Source organism: Amblyomma maculatum, chromosome 3 (assembly GCF_055883805.1).
Source record: "Amblyomma maculatum isolate TAMU_Amacu chromosome 3, ASM5588380v1, whole genome shotgun sequence".
In the NCBI taxonomy this organism is placed as follows: domain Eukaryota; kingdom Metazoa; phylum Arthropoda; class Arachnida; order Ixodida; family Ixodidae; genus Amblyomma; species Amblyomma maculatum.
This window is the reverse complement of record NC_139346.1, coordinates 153,802,003-153,815,998: the sequence shown is the minus strand read 5'-3', so window position 1 is coordinate 153,815,998 and position 13,996 is coordinate 153,802,003. Positions and strand designations below refer to the sequence as shown.

The 13,996-nt window shown below is 42.9% G+C and overlaps 1 protein-coding gene and 1 long non-coding RNA gene across 2 annotated transcripts in view; both read left to right on the top strand.

Moving 5' to 3' along the window:
• LOC146196518 (solute carrier family 7 member 14-like) overlaps positions 1-13,996 on the top strand; it is a 77,024-nt gene that overhangs the window by 22,985 nt on the left and 40,043 nt on the right. The gene's annotated exons all lie outside the window — the stretch shown is intronic.
• Positions 2,648-8,135, top strand: LOC146196519 (uncharacterized). Its single transcript, XR_014706121.1, has 4 exons — positions 2,648-2,991; positions 3,654-3,738; positions 4,855-4,963; positions 7,743-8,135. It is a non-coding gene; the product is annotated as an uncharacterized LOC146196519 (long non-coding RNA).

Below are 13,996 nucleotides of genomic sequence, written 5' to 3'. Positions count from 1 at the left end.
TGAAATATGTGAAATGTGCAATAACGCTTTCGACAGTTGGTCAGTGACGCAGGGCTCGTTTTACCAACCAATCTGTCGATGATACTTATTGATGAATCGATCGACCAATCCTAAAATAATTTATGAGCCAGCGCCAGTCAACCAAACAATTGATCCCCAAGTCACTTGTCTGATGACTTTGTTGATTTCGAACGTATGAGATTTATTTATAGTGAGCGCTTGTCGATTTATTTACATATCTGTCAACTTTCATTCGTCCCCACTGAAGAAAAATCAATTTTTTTTTTCATGTCTCTCAGGCAAATCACTTCTCTTATGTCCGCTAATAAACCTTCTTGCATCAAGAAGATTTTTCTTTCTCTCCAGTACGAAAAGCGTGACTTCCGTTATATATTTTTACTGCTCTTGTAATGCCTGATTTTTATCCTCTGCTTAAAGACTTGCTCGCTCCGTATAAGCTGCAACCATATTCTAGACAGCTCAAACTAGATACGCGCGTCTGGAGACGGGAGGTTTTCTTCTCTTCGATAATGTTTCTTTGCTGTTTGATTACAAAGAGGACGCTGAGCTTTTAAAATGTTCCAATCTGCGATCGAATGAAAGTTTCCTTTTCAGTCCTCGCTTCTTCAGCCCGGCAGCACGTCCCAAGCCTCTCGTAAAACATCTCCTTTGTGTCCGCGCACAAAGCTCTCTCGTCCTTAATGAAACGCTCCGTCCTCCACTTCCCGCCCTTCAGACGCAGCGTGGGGAATCTCTGTTTACCTCGCTTTAAGAGAAGATGAGAACGCATAAAGCTCGCGGCTTGGGTACAAGAATAGAAAGTAGATTTTGTTTAGAAGTGTTAAAGGCTTTTGAAAACAACGTCCTTGTTTTTCTTATGTCTGGTACAGTTAAAATGCTGAATGACCTCAGGTAATTTATTTTGTCCGCGGAAGGCTAGGGTGGAATTCTTTAAGTCACAAAAACAAAACGCAGAATAATTGCGGAGGCAGTTGTCTTGAAACGTGCTCATTTCTGCATGCAGAAACACGAAAAATAAAAATTACAACACGTCTATATTTTTTTCTTGCGTAGCCTTGACATACTTGAGACGAATTAACACGCTTTCAGAAATCGCTAACAAAATGGCCATACATTGCTTTACATGTCAACATTGTCGAGAAGGTCTTTTGGAGCACATTCTTCATATAATGTACGATGACTCTATTTGGTTCCCAAGTCGCGCTTTCTTGGGCTTCACTTTTAACTGCGGGGAAACTGTGGAATATTGTATAAGATACCGTCTTCAACAAAATAATAGGTATTGTTGCTTTCAAAGTTTATTCAGAGCTCGTTTCAAGAAAACGCAAAGGCATGTGTTTTGGCAAACAAGAGAGAACAACAAGTGTCACTAGGGGGATGTACGTATGTTATGGTTGTTAGTGTGATGTAGCCTTTTGAGGTGCAGAAATTGCGATCATAAGGTATTCCCGCCGAAAAGGGCACTTTTTCAGCGTTTCCTTGACGTGCGCCGAGACCACCATCGACCAAAGCTTAGTGCGTTTCGTTTCCATAACGTGGGACTTGAACGAGGTGAATTCCGAGGAAACGGCGCATTACGCAGGTGGCAGTCGGAAAAGATCCAGACACCTGTGCGCAGTGGAGTCGAACATCGGGCGATGATGACAAATACGCTGCTTCTCGCGATTCCCGTACTCTGTGCAGCGCAGCGTACGAATTCGCTCTTTATGCGAAAGCATTATATCTTATTGGATGATATTCAGATGACGTCATCACCGCGCCTGCGTACGGTGTGAAAACGTATGTAAAAGGACATGCATGTGTTGTGAGCAATTAGACGTAAGGTTTGACATTGTGATGACTCATAGTCACAGTCATGAACCCGGATTCGTGTACACGTTGCAATGTAGCATCACTCAGCACTTTACAAGTACCATACTGTGAGGCATAAAGGATGTACAAACATCACGCAAAGTCATGACTCGTAGCCATAGCCATGGCTCATAGACATAACATTTTCGCATTTTCAAGCGTAAGCAGTCTTTGCGGAATTCTTTTTTTTTACATGGACCACATTCGCTCGTTTGCTGAGTAACCAAACCTAAACCGCCACCTCACACTCTAAAAAAAAAGAGTGTAAAAGGAGGGTAACTTCGGGATTTATGCTATCTGAAACCGCATGGCTTAAATATACCCTGCGCAATCACCCGCACGGAAGACGTTAGTCTCTCTCGCATGACTTTACACCATTTCGTCCCTGCAGCTCAAGCAAAAAAAAGTTTGCCGCTTGTTTCTTCTTTTTTTTTTATGATGGTAACCGGTTTCAAGCTGGGTGCGGCTGTGTTCCTACTTCCCGTCCGATGTCCTTTCAAGAGCTACCACAAAAGGACCCCTCGTTTTTCCCCGGAGGAGGTGGGGAATCGTCGAAAGTTGGGAGCATCTTATCTTCTTACAAAAAGCGGTGCCTCCCCCCTTCACCCCCCCTCCCCCCCCCCCCCCCCGACACCCGTCCCGTCTTTTGACTCCTACGCGAGCTTGACCGTGGAGAAAGCAAGGCCGAACTCAGAACAAGGGCGGACAGACAAGTGTGTACGCTGCAAAACAGGGAGAAAGGGGAGGTGAGGGGGGAGTGGTTGTGAGGCGAGAAGCGAAGCAGTTGCTTTTTAGTTTTGTTGCTTTTATTCTCAACGCAGCGTCACGTGTTCGTAGTTGCTTGAGCCTGCCTGCGTTCCCTGCGACTCTGCTAGTCCGAGAAGACGACGACGGCGATTGCCGCACGAGTCAGCGTTCGTGCTCTTTGTCGTTGGTACTCATCTGTGTTTTTAGAAAAGTTCGGTTGCTCTCAGCGATTATTTCATCGAGTGCGCTCATCGATGCCTCACTATGAAACGACTTCGTGAAAGTGTGAACTTCGGAATGAAACGGCGGATGGCTGGTCGTCGCGGTGGTGGCGTTCCAACGGATCCTTGGCGCCAAATTTCAGCCGCGCATGTAAGTGACGTTTTACATTTCGTTTTACGTGTTTTTCTCTGCTATTTAACTTGGCCTGAACATGTTTTGTTATTGCTTACGTCCGCGACGCTGCTTGTTTGTCTGTGAAACGGCCTCTGAGCACGACGTCTTGGATCCCAACCTGAGCATACCACTCCCTCAGTTCAGACTGGAGGAGCGGCGCATCCCAAAATTTTTAGATGGTCACGACCTTTTTGCGGGATGTTAATGGTGCATTTTTAGTCGTCTACGACGCTCACAAGCATATCCCGCGGTCGAAAGTATGCGTCGACGAGCGCTAATGCAGTCCCGGTGATACGCATTGACGTGTTTGCATGCCGCATTATTTTTGCTCGCTGCCTACAATCGATTTTGATCGTCTGTTGTTGCTGCTTTACGGGAACGTTGCCATAAATGCGGGAGAGCATGCAGGGTGATGGGTTAAGTTTACGGTTCTTTTGCCAGCAACTTGTACGTTCGAAGGCAGCGCGCTTGATATCCTAAAGTCACGCTTTCAGAACGCCGATTTAACCCCGCAGTTTTGAGCTGATGGCGTCGAGACCAGAGGTGGGACCGAGCCGATTCGTGTACATGTATACTGTCGCAGTGACGCAATGTGCAGGAAAGACATTTCTCACGCTTTTTTTTTTTTTTCGCTGCAGGCTCAAGTCCTTCGTCTCGTCTGCGCAAGAACGTAGACTGTCGTTTCTTCAAAGAATTTGAAACTGGTCTCTGCTATCCGTGCTGGTAAGTCCAAAGCATTGTTTCCGTCCAGAAAGGGGCGTTTAAATTGACACGCGCACTTTTGTGGCACATATTGCTGATCACTGACATCTGCCTCAATGTATACTGCTTGGGATTCTCGTCGGAGAATATTTATGTCGCGTGCCATGTGTGTGTCTCCTTGCGTGTTGCCATTTTCGCTCATGCCGTGCAATATGGTGCACGCCCAGACAGTGACTTATCAATTGAGTTTCATTGTGTTTGAGGGCGTGTGCGAGTAAATGGTGTTATTTAACTTGCTGATCACTTATGTTAAAAACTGATAATAAATATTGGACTCGATCAAATCACTTAACAAGTGAAAAATCTGGGTTAGCTGGTGATCAGATGTCTTCAGCATTGAAGCAAACCATGTGTCACCCCTTCTCTGCTTTAAGACTGACTTTCTTTTTGTAATCGGTACATAAAAAGACCAGCGCAAAAAAAAAATAATAATTACGGGGACAAAGGAACAAAAAATGACAGGACGGGCACTGAAATACGTTTTGTGTTCCTTTGTACCTGTTTTCTTTTTTTTCGCTGGTCTTTTAGGGTGTAAGTATGAACCAACTGGCCCAAACAGCTATTTTGATTAAATGTGCTAATTTTCGTTAGCGAGCTAAGGAAAATTTTTATATCACTAATATTTTTCATTTGGGGATTTGCTATAGTTTCTACTCAGCTATTTCCATTCTGAACTTTTCAGCCTCCTGACCCATAGAAAGGAGGCTATGCCTGACCAATAACAACACATTCTTTTCCTTCTGTAGTTTCTGTTGTCAGACATTGTGTTATACTCATTACTACAATTCACTGGTACTGAGACATTCCCTCATTGAAGTTAATGTGTATTGTCATTGTGCTAGCAGTTTGTCATAAATCTGCTATTCTAGTTTATTTAAGCAGTTATTTCGACTGTAAAGAGGTGGCAGATATTGTTACAGATATATCTAGGAACAGGAGTTGTAGCTTTTAAGCTCATTGTCAAAATATTTGAGTCATTGTTTTGGCATGTGTGGTGCCATTATTTTTTGTACTATAGTTATGTATGTACTAGTTACAAGTATCATGCTAATGTTATGAATGATACCTTTGCTGCAGCGTACCTGCCAGTAGGAGGAATACGGTGTAGAAGTGCTGTTACTCCTGCTTCTAAAGATCAACCTGCTTTCTTCAGCGCTGGACGACTACTTACGGCAAGATTTGTGTGGTATGTATTTTTCGACATAGCTGTGGCATTGTGGTCTGTTCATTGTTGCTTTATGTCTATCAAAGAGCATATTTTTTGATGCTGAGGAGCAATAGCCCTGGCATTACATTGATTTTGGAACCATTCAGTGCTATTGAGCAAGTTAGCAAGGGAGGAATTTTTTCAGTATGTAATCGATCTGAACATGTTGACTTCTTTTTATTGAGTGAGCTGTTAATGTATGCCTCTTTTCTTTTTTTCTTCAAAACCTAATATTTAAATTGTTTGCACTTGGTTCTCAGCAGTAAGGTTATGTTCTCTGATGGGTGTAATTTTCAACAACTCACATGCTCTTATGTTGCTAGGTATGTCCACAATAGAATGAAACTAAAAATGAAGTACTGCAGGTGATATGTAATGGACGGTATTTTAGCACTTTCAGCTTTATTGTTTCTTTTGTGTTCTTTATATTGTTTTGTGCCATTTGTACTCAGCGTATTTTCCTTGTGTTCCACCACTACCATTTAACAAATATATATATATATATATGCCCCCACCCCTTATGTCATGTCTATGGGCCTATAAAGGGAGAATGAATGAAATGAAATTTGCAGTACAATTAGAACTGGATTGTGCAGCACAGTGGACATGTCTGTGGTAGAGGATAATGGTTGAATGGCTAATCAACCAAAATTGACTTAACTTTTGCATTTTAATTTTAGGGGACGGTATTATATACCAGAAATGAGGGTCCCCAATATTATAGGCGAGCCCAGTTCTTAAATTTTCTGAAAGAGCAATGTAGTTCAAAATACTGAACAAGGAAAGGCGTATTTGAAAACTATTGTCTTGCTTTCCCACATTGCATGTAAAAAATGTTGCTGCACTTGGTATTGTTGCCAGAATCATGTTAGCTTCTTCTGCATCATCAAAAACACAAAATATGTCTATATTATCTGAATAAGAAATGTCAGCAACACCCTTTTTTAGTTATGTAATGTGGAAAAACCAACTTACAAAGGTTTTAAAGGAATATTTTTGATGCTCATTATGTTAGACCACATAGATGATTAGGAGGGTTTTAGGCCTAGGCTCACTCATTAATAGCCTTCAATTTTGCAGTTTTCATATTGCCTCTTATAAACAAAAAGAATAGATAATTAAGTCTAATCCTGAAGCTGTACCAGGTACCCAAAGTCCACATTGCTGCACAACCCACCGGCAGAGACTGCACGGGTGTCTCTTCATAGTTTATGATTTGCAATCTGTAAAGGTAAAGAACATAATCTTCGAGAAATTTGTTGTAAACACTTTTTAATAATCATTCTTGTATAATATTGGTCAGCATTTACAATTTCATTAGTTAGGCATCTAAAGAGATAAGCAGTTGACAGTTCTGGCAAATTGCAGTTTATGAGAAGTTTTATTCCTGCTGCATGTGCTGCGAGCATTACATGAAACAGCAATACATAGAATCTCAAGCTTTGTGGTTTGTTCAAGGAATTATAGGGGTATTGAAGTGTATTGTTTTTTGCCTCCTGAGCAAGATAATGTAGTTTTGAAGTGAAACGGCAGTCTCGAGAAGTTTTTGGCATCGGCATAAGCTGATGTGTGGTGTGAAACTAGCAATGAACTTATGTAAAAGTTGCATTTTATTGTCATGCTTTACATAATTCTGCATCTGTGACATCACTGCAGTAATGCACATGTGCAGAAGGTGCTTTGGATGTGCCTTGCTATCATTGCTCTTTTCGCATGAAATGTTCCATCTTTCAGAAGTGGTATCCCGCATTTTATAAGGCATAGCCTCTGTGGTATATTCATGCCTTTTTCCAGGAATGTAAACTGCACTAAAGGCAGAAACAATAGAATGGCCTTAGACATACCCCTGCAGGAGCAAGCTCTGCAGGAACAAGCTTCATTCGTTATATTCATGAGAAATGACAACGAATGCAAGAACAAAAGAACCTCCCCCCATCCCTCCTCCCCCCCCCCCAAAAAAAAAAAAAAAAGAAGAAGAAGAGATTTGCAGTTGTCACTTGTGATGGATGATCAGATGACTAAAGACAGTGTAGTCTCAGGAAAACATTAACACTATAGGCAACATAAGATAATGTCATGAAGGACCAGAGACGGTGTTTTCTAGGAGGGTGAGACCATAGTGACTAGAAACAAGACCACTGGTATGGTCAGGTGTGAAAGCAAACTATAATGTTTGGGTGTTGGAGTGGAAACCAGCAAACAACAAAGGTGAAAGTGAAGGTGATAAAACAAAGATTAACATAAAAAGCTAATGATAAAAAAAGGAGAACTGCACATATGAACGAGTAGAGGGAGGGGTATTTAAATCACATCTTTTGCCTTTATTAGGCTAGCTTCTATTTTATCAATATGTTTTCATTCATATTTCTTTAAATAACCCTCTGGGTAGTCCAACATCAGTGATGCCTATGGCTTGACCCTGCTCCTGACAAGAATATGTCTCATTGTATATTGTGTCTTATTGAGCATATTGTCAATTTTTTCTGAGATTGCAATGTGCTAGTTGTCTATGTGTGTGTTAGTGGCACAGGTAAAGCTCAGATTTGGAGAATTTTCATTGATCTATATATTGTGTGATTTCACAATTCTCATTATATAAACACTTGGAAGCCTGTACTGGTGCACTATTTCCATCTGTCTTCCTTTTTACTTGCCCTTTGTGCAGTGTTATTTTTATATGTGAATTAATTACTCCATAAGCATGTTTTGTGAGACTTTCTTCGTGAGTAACTGATTACAAGTTCTCTTTTCTATGCAGGTCAAATACGTGGTACATCCCTGCCCTGACTGTGCGGAGAAGATTATCCAGTCCCTTGCTGCAACTTCGGTGTATAATGAGGTAAAATAAACACCATGGTATGTTATCTTAACCGATTGTTCTGTAAATTCTTTTTGTTCACTCTGCAACATAACTTACAGCTTGAATACAACATGACACAGCCTACCTCACCTGAAACATTGCTCACTGTCACACTCCAGACGACACAAAGATATTGCAATGTTTCAACATAATCTTTCCTTCCAGAAAATCTTGAAATGTATTGGTTAGCTTTATTCCTGCTTCCAGTGACCAAGTTTACGATGCAGATTGGTAATAGTACTCTTGTGTGGATAGCATATATATACCACAAGATGATGCTTAGATACCCTATGTAATATGGCATTACTTTAAACTGCTTGGAGGGCAACGTTATCCTTCTCCTGGTGGTATAAGCTTGCACCATAAAGGTGCAAAACTTTGCGCTCTTTGTCGTAATATAAATTTATACTCTAAAATGGTAACTTTGCACCTGTACATACAGGATAAGCTTACGTTGTCAAGGTGCAAACTTGCACCTTTGATGCAAGGGTATGCTTATGCCATCGACAGACTAAAACATAGGCCTTTATGAAAGGTGCAACGTTATGCCTAGGTAGAATACAGTTACACTGCTTGTGAAGGTGCAAGTTTATGCTACCAGAAGCGTAATGTTACACTACATGCAATGGTATAAATACTTAGTCTTCCAAGACACAGCGTAACCTTACCCCAAAAAGGTGTTAGCTCAGCGACAAGCAGTTTACCCCCCAAAAAGACTAAGATCACACCTTTTTTTTTTAGAGTGAAAAGCGCCATTCCGTAATCACCTTTTTAGTTGAATTAAACTATAATGCGTCGAGTATCGAGGACGCCGCGTATCGTGCAAGTCTCAACTGCTTTCGCATAAATAACAATGATGTCAAGACATCACAAACTGATACCCTGACACAACTATAAAAGGTTATTCACCGCTGTCTTTTACAAACATAGAATGCCGGCAGAAAGATCACTAAATGCAAGAGCTATACATTTCCTATCAAAACAACGTGAAAGTTTGCCAAGCATACCGGGAGGTCAGACGTGATGACACCGCTGTGAGCTTCGCTATACATTTGCACGTGTTGCACAGGTCACATCGATTTATAATTTTGACACATTTATAGATTAGTCTAGTTTGGTTACTTCAACAACAAAATAAACAATGTTTTTCTTACAAATCCCACGGTTTATTTTTATTGCGAAAGCAATACTGCTAGCGCTTCGAAAATTTGGCGCGTCGTGGCGCCTCCATACATGACATTTCACGTGACCGTGTGACGTCACGCCAGACCGAGAGACGGGGCCCCATCTCGCGCCATCGGATGGTGGCGGCGAGTCTCTACACGGCGCCGTGTCGCAGCCGAGAGAGGGCGCTCGCTCTTTGTGACGTGAATTCACTTTCACTGTGACGTGAATTCACTCGACCAAAAATGGGAATCATATCGACAAAAGAAATTTCAAGTGCAGGCCCTCGTCCAAAGTAAAATAAGACAGTCCACCGATCGCTGGATGGCTGATATACACGATGCCTCTAGAGGCGGAGCAAGAAAATTCTGGAACCATATAAGCTGGCTGGGGAAGAAGAATCAAAGAAAGCAAGGTCGGATTCAAGATAACGAGGGAAATTGTTTAAAGGGAGACAACGCAGTGAACTACATTACATCAGTTATAGCCGAGTCATTTAAGAATGACGATAGGGTAATCTCCGCAAATCAGGAAGCAACACAAGGTAGCAGAATACAAAGCACCTTAGAACTGACCAGTAGAAACTGGAAAAAGGCAGAAAAAAATATTCCTAAAAACACATCTACTGGAATAGACGGAATTCCGATCAAGCTCATTAATGAACTCGGTCCAAAAAGTAAGGAAATGTTGTTAAAAGCTTTGGAAACAGTCATAGCGAATAAGCAAATTCCGGACAGCTGGCGGCAGATTAAAATGAATTTGATTTATAAAGGGAAAGGAGAAAGGATGCACATAAAATCCTACAGGCCGATTACCATAACATCTGTAATGTACAGGTTAGCCATGCAGGCGGTGAAATTAAAGGTGCAAGCATGGATTGAAAGTAACAAGATACTCGGAGAACTTCAGAATGGCTTTAGAAATAGTAGGCGCTTAGATGATAGCCTGTTCGTGCTTACCCAATGCATCGAAATATCTAGAGTGGAAAATAGACCTTTGTATTTGGCCTTCCTGGACATAAACGGGGCGTACGACAACGTAAGCAGGGAACTCCTGTGGAACATATTAAAAAAAGAAGGTATCGGTTATGAGATAATAGAGTTCCTACAGGAAATATACCGGGATAACAAAGTAGAAATTACGTGGGAAGGGATAAGAAGTACGGAGGATGTCAAAGTATGCAAAGGATTAAGACAAGGCTGTCCTCTATCACCGGTGCTGTTCATGCTTTATATGATAAACCTGGAACGGAGGATACAAGACAGTAACCTAGGTTTTAACCTGTCATACAGATTAGGTGGAAAGGCGGTAGAGCAGCGCCTCCCTGGTTTGATGTATGCAGACGATATTGTGCTGCTAGCTGAGAGTCTGAAAGAACTGCAAACGCGTTAAGTATTGCGGAGACGAAGGGGACGCTCTAGGCTTCAGTTTCAGCGCAGTTAAGTCGGGTCTGGTGATTTTCAACGGCTCAACTGATCAGGGTCTTAAAATCCAAGGCCTTCAAATACCTAGAGTAGCAGAATATAAATATTTGGGGGTATGGGTAAACGAAGGATTGGCATACATTGGAAAGCATGAGCAATCACTTAAGGCCAAAGGGCGAAGGAATGCCGGGATAATGAAACATAAGGCATTGTGGGGATACAATAGGTATGAAGCATTGAGGGGTATTTGGAAAGGAATTATGGTGCCCGGGCTTACTTTCGGAAATGCGGCTTTGTGCCTAAAATCAGAGGTACAGTCGACATTAGAAACAAATCAGAGATCCGTTGGACGATTAGCACTAGGTGCCCACGGCAAAAATACAAATGAGGCGGTACAGGGAGATATGGGCTGGGCATCTTTCGAAGTACGGGAAGCTCAGAGTAAAATATTATATGAGGAACGCCTGAGGAAATTGGACAGTAACAGATGGGCAGCTAAGGTATTTAAATACCTGTACCTAAAAAGCGTTGACTCACAATGGAGGAAAAGAACTAGGAAACTAACTAGTAAGTATGCTAGTAACAAGGACGGAGAAATAAAGAGCATTAAGCAACAGGTGAAAAACACAGAAGGTAAAAATTGGATAAATTCGATGGAAAAAAAACAGAGTGTGGAATTATACCGAAAGTGGGAAATGCAGATCAGAAAGGAAGAATTCTTTGATAACTCAAGAGGCAGTGCCCTACTTTTTGAAGCTAGATCAGGATGCCTTAGAACACGCAGCTACAAAAAGAAGTTTAACAATGGAAATGACGCATGTGCTGTATGTGGAAACTCCAGTGAAACAATTAACCATATTATACTCGAATGCAATGGTATCCATCCGGAAGTTGATGCAGGCGCAATCACTGTTCCTGAAGCTCTGGGGTTTAGAGATAACAGTGGCCGGGTGAATAAACCGGCGGTGGAAACTAGCAAAAAACGGCTGGAAGATTGGTGGCTTAAAAGCAGAGAAGTGACATAATGTTAGTAATGTAGGAGCAAAATTTAATAAATAGAATGATGGTTTAGTTAACAATTCTAAATCAATAATTAAGATATAGGGAGAAAAATGAGCATGATAGCTACTGCTACCACCCCGTTTCAAAGGGGACACTCCTATATTCCATCCATCCATCCATCCATCCATCCATCCATCCATCCATCCATCCATCCATCCATCCATCCATCCATCCATCCATCCATCCATCCATCCATCCATCCATTCATCCATCCATCCATCCATCCATCCATCCATCCATCCATCCATCCATCCATCCATCCATCCATCCATCCATCCATCCATCCATACATCCATCCATCCATCCATCCATCCATCCATCCATCCATCCATCCGTCACGCTAGGAGGATAAATGGGGCTGTGGCTCGGCTCATCGCAGTAGTCGGGGCGCAGCCGCCGAACAGGGCGCAGCCAAGGGTATTGCTTTCGCGATCTTCCAGGCTTAACCAAGCTATGCCTTCAGGCAACTTTTTATTCTACCAATTTCAGGTACTACTAACGAAGAAATGGTAGAGGTTCATAACATCCAAACGTACTTTTCAGGTTAAATTGGCATTGCACGGCTAATTTCCCAATTCTCGCGAGCGTAAGCTCATTGCTACTGCGGCTGTATGGCCCGTACAGCGTGGAGTGAGAGCTTACGGGATTCTGGTGTAAGAAAACAAGTTCAATAGATGTGGCGCCGCGGGCAAGCCAGTTGTCGTAATGGCAACTGTGAGGCAGGGACGCGCATACTGTGTTCGACGGTATCGATACAGATTCGATCCTAAGGAGAAGCGTTGTTTCGAGGCTTAATAACGCATTAGCGTTAAACGCCGGCTCCTTTCGGTAGAAAATCAGTCGGCGTCGAGAGCGAAAAATCGCGGGCATGCCTCTGGCTGGAGATCGTAGTTTGCGCGTGACATATGGAAGGATATTGATTGGCCGGCAAGTTGTGTGACGCCACCAGACCACGTGGCATGGCAGGCGCTGCCAACATGGCTGTGACGTCATGAGACCACGTGAAATGGCAAGCGCAGCCAACACCGACTTGATATGGTAGGGCGACGGGAATCGAAACTTACGAGACTCTCGGCCGAGAAATAAGGCACGCAGCATCCCAGCCACGCAGGCGCGTTCTTGCGGTTCGATTAAAACACGGCTTTATATCTGTGTAGAGTCGGCTTTCGCTTAATGTGGCAGCTTGCGTGATTTAACTGATTTATTTATAGGAAGGGAAAGGCGCGGTAACTGTCTCACTGTTTTCTGTGGACACCACAACCACGCCGTAAGGGAAGGGAGGAAGGTGGGAGTGAAAGTAGAAAGAGAGAAAGAGGAGCCGTAGTGGAAGGCTACGGAGTAATTTCGACCACCTGGGGATCTTTAACGTGCGCTGACATCGCACAGCACACGGACGCCTCTTCGTTTCGCCTCCATCGAAACGCAGCCGCCGAAGTCGGGTTCGAACCCGGATACTCCGGCACAGTAGTCGGGCGTCTTACCACTGCAAATGCGCTAATGAGTATGTGTGAAATAATAGAGGAAAAATTTTAAGAATTGGTGATTAAGAGAATGGGAAAGGTCAGTGGATCCCCATACGGGAGTCGTTAACGTTAACGCGTCATACATTTAGAAGCAGATCTTAAGTGCACCTCCAATATTTTGCTCTACAAAGCGGCTGGGTTAAAACCGGCCACGTTCAGGACCGCGTCCGTTTTGTGGCTGGTGACCCTGTGCGCAGCGCACGCGTGTAAGAAAAGGTTGAGAAGATCGCCGAATCCATAAAATACAAATGGCGGCGTCAAAGAACAAAAGCTCATGATATCATTGCAACCGCTGTCTGCTTGCCAACACCGATGATAACAATCCAGCCAGCTTCTGACGAAATATCGACCTACAAGCCTCATTTCTTTCTACCCCGTGCCGCCTCCCAATATTTGCTTTTCTTTTGCAACCGCATCGGGAAGGGCGGGGAGGGGGGGGGGGGGAGGGGGGCTTCAAAAAAATGGGAAGTCCATTTAATGCAAATCATGCCGCTTCACCGGACTCCTGAACCGACACGACTCTGTTTAGGAAGCATTATTGAGAGGCATTGCATAACGTAATTGAAAAGCGATGTGTTGCCTTGCACGCTGGGCGAAACAAGCGAAATGTCAAAAACAAAATCTAACCTCAATTTTCTTGTTCTATTTTTCCTATTTTTAAGCCAAATTTGTTTATTATTCCTCTGTAAGAGATACTTGTCTCATTTTATTCCGTTCTTTTTCCGTATTCTGGCTCCGCTCTGTAGCCCTAATGGTCGGAAAGATAAATCGATTAGACCCCGGGAGTCGTGGCACTGACGCGCTGAGGAAAAACCACACGTGCAGCATACTTTTTTTTTTCTCTCTCCAAGAAGAAAATGGCAAAAGGACTTATTTGTACAAGAGCGCTCGCAGGGGCGCTCGAATCAAGAGAGGTCTTTTAGAAAAAATGGGAAACTGGTGCCCGTAACAACTCCCCAATCCCGTGTAGAGGTCGCGA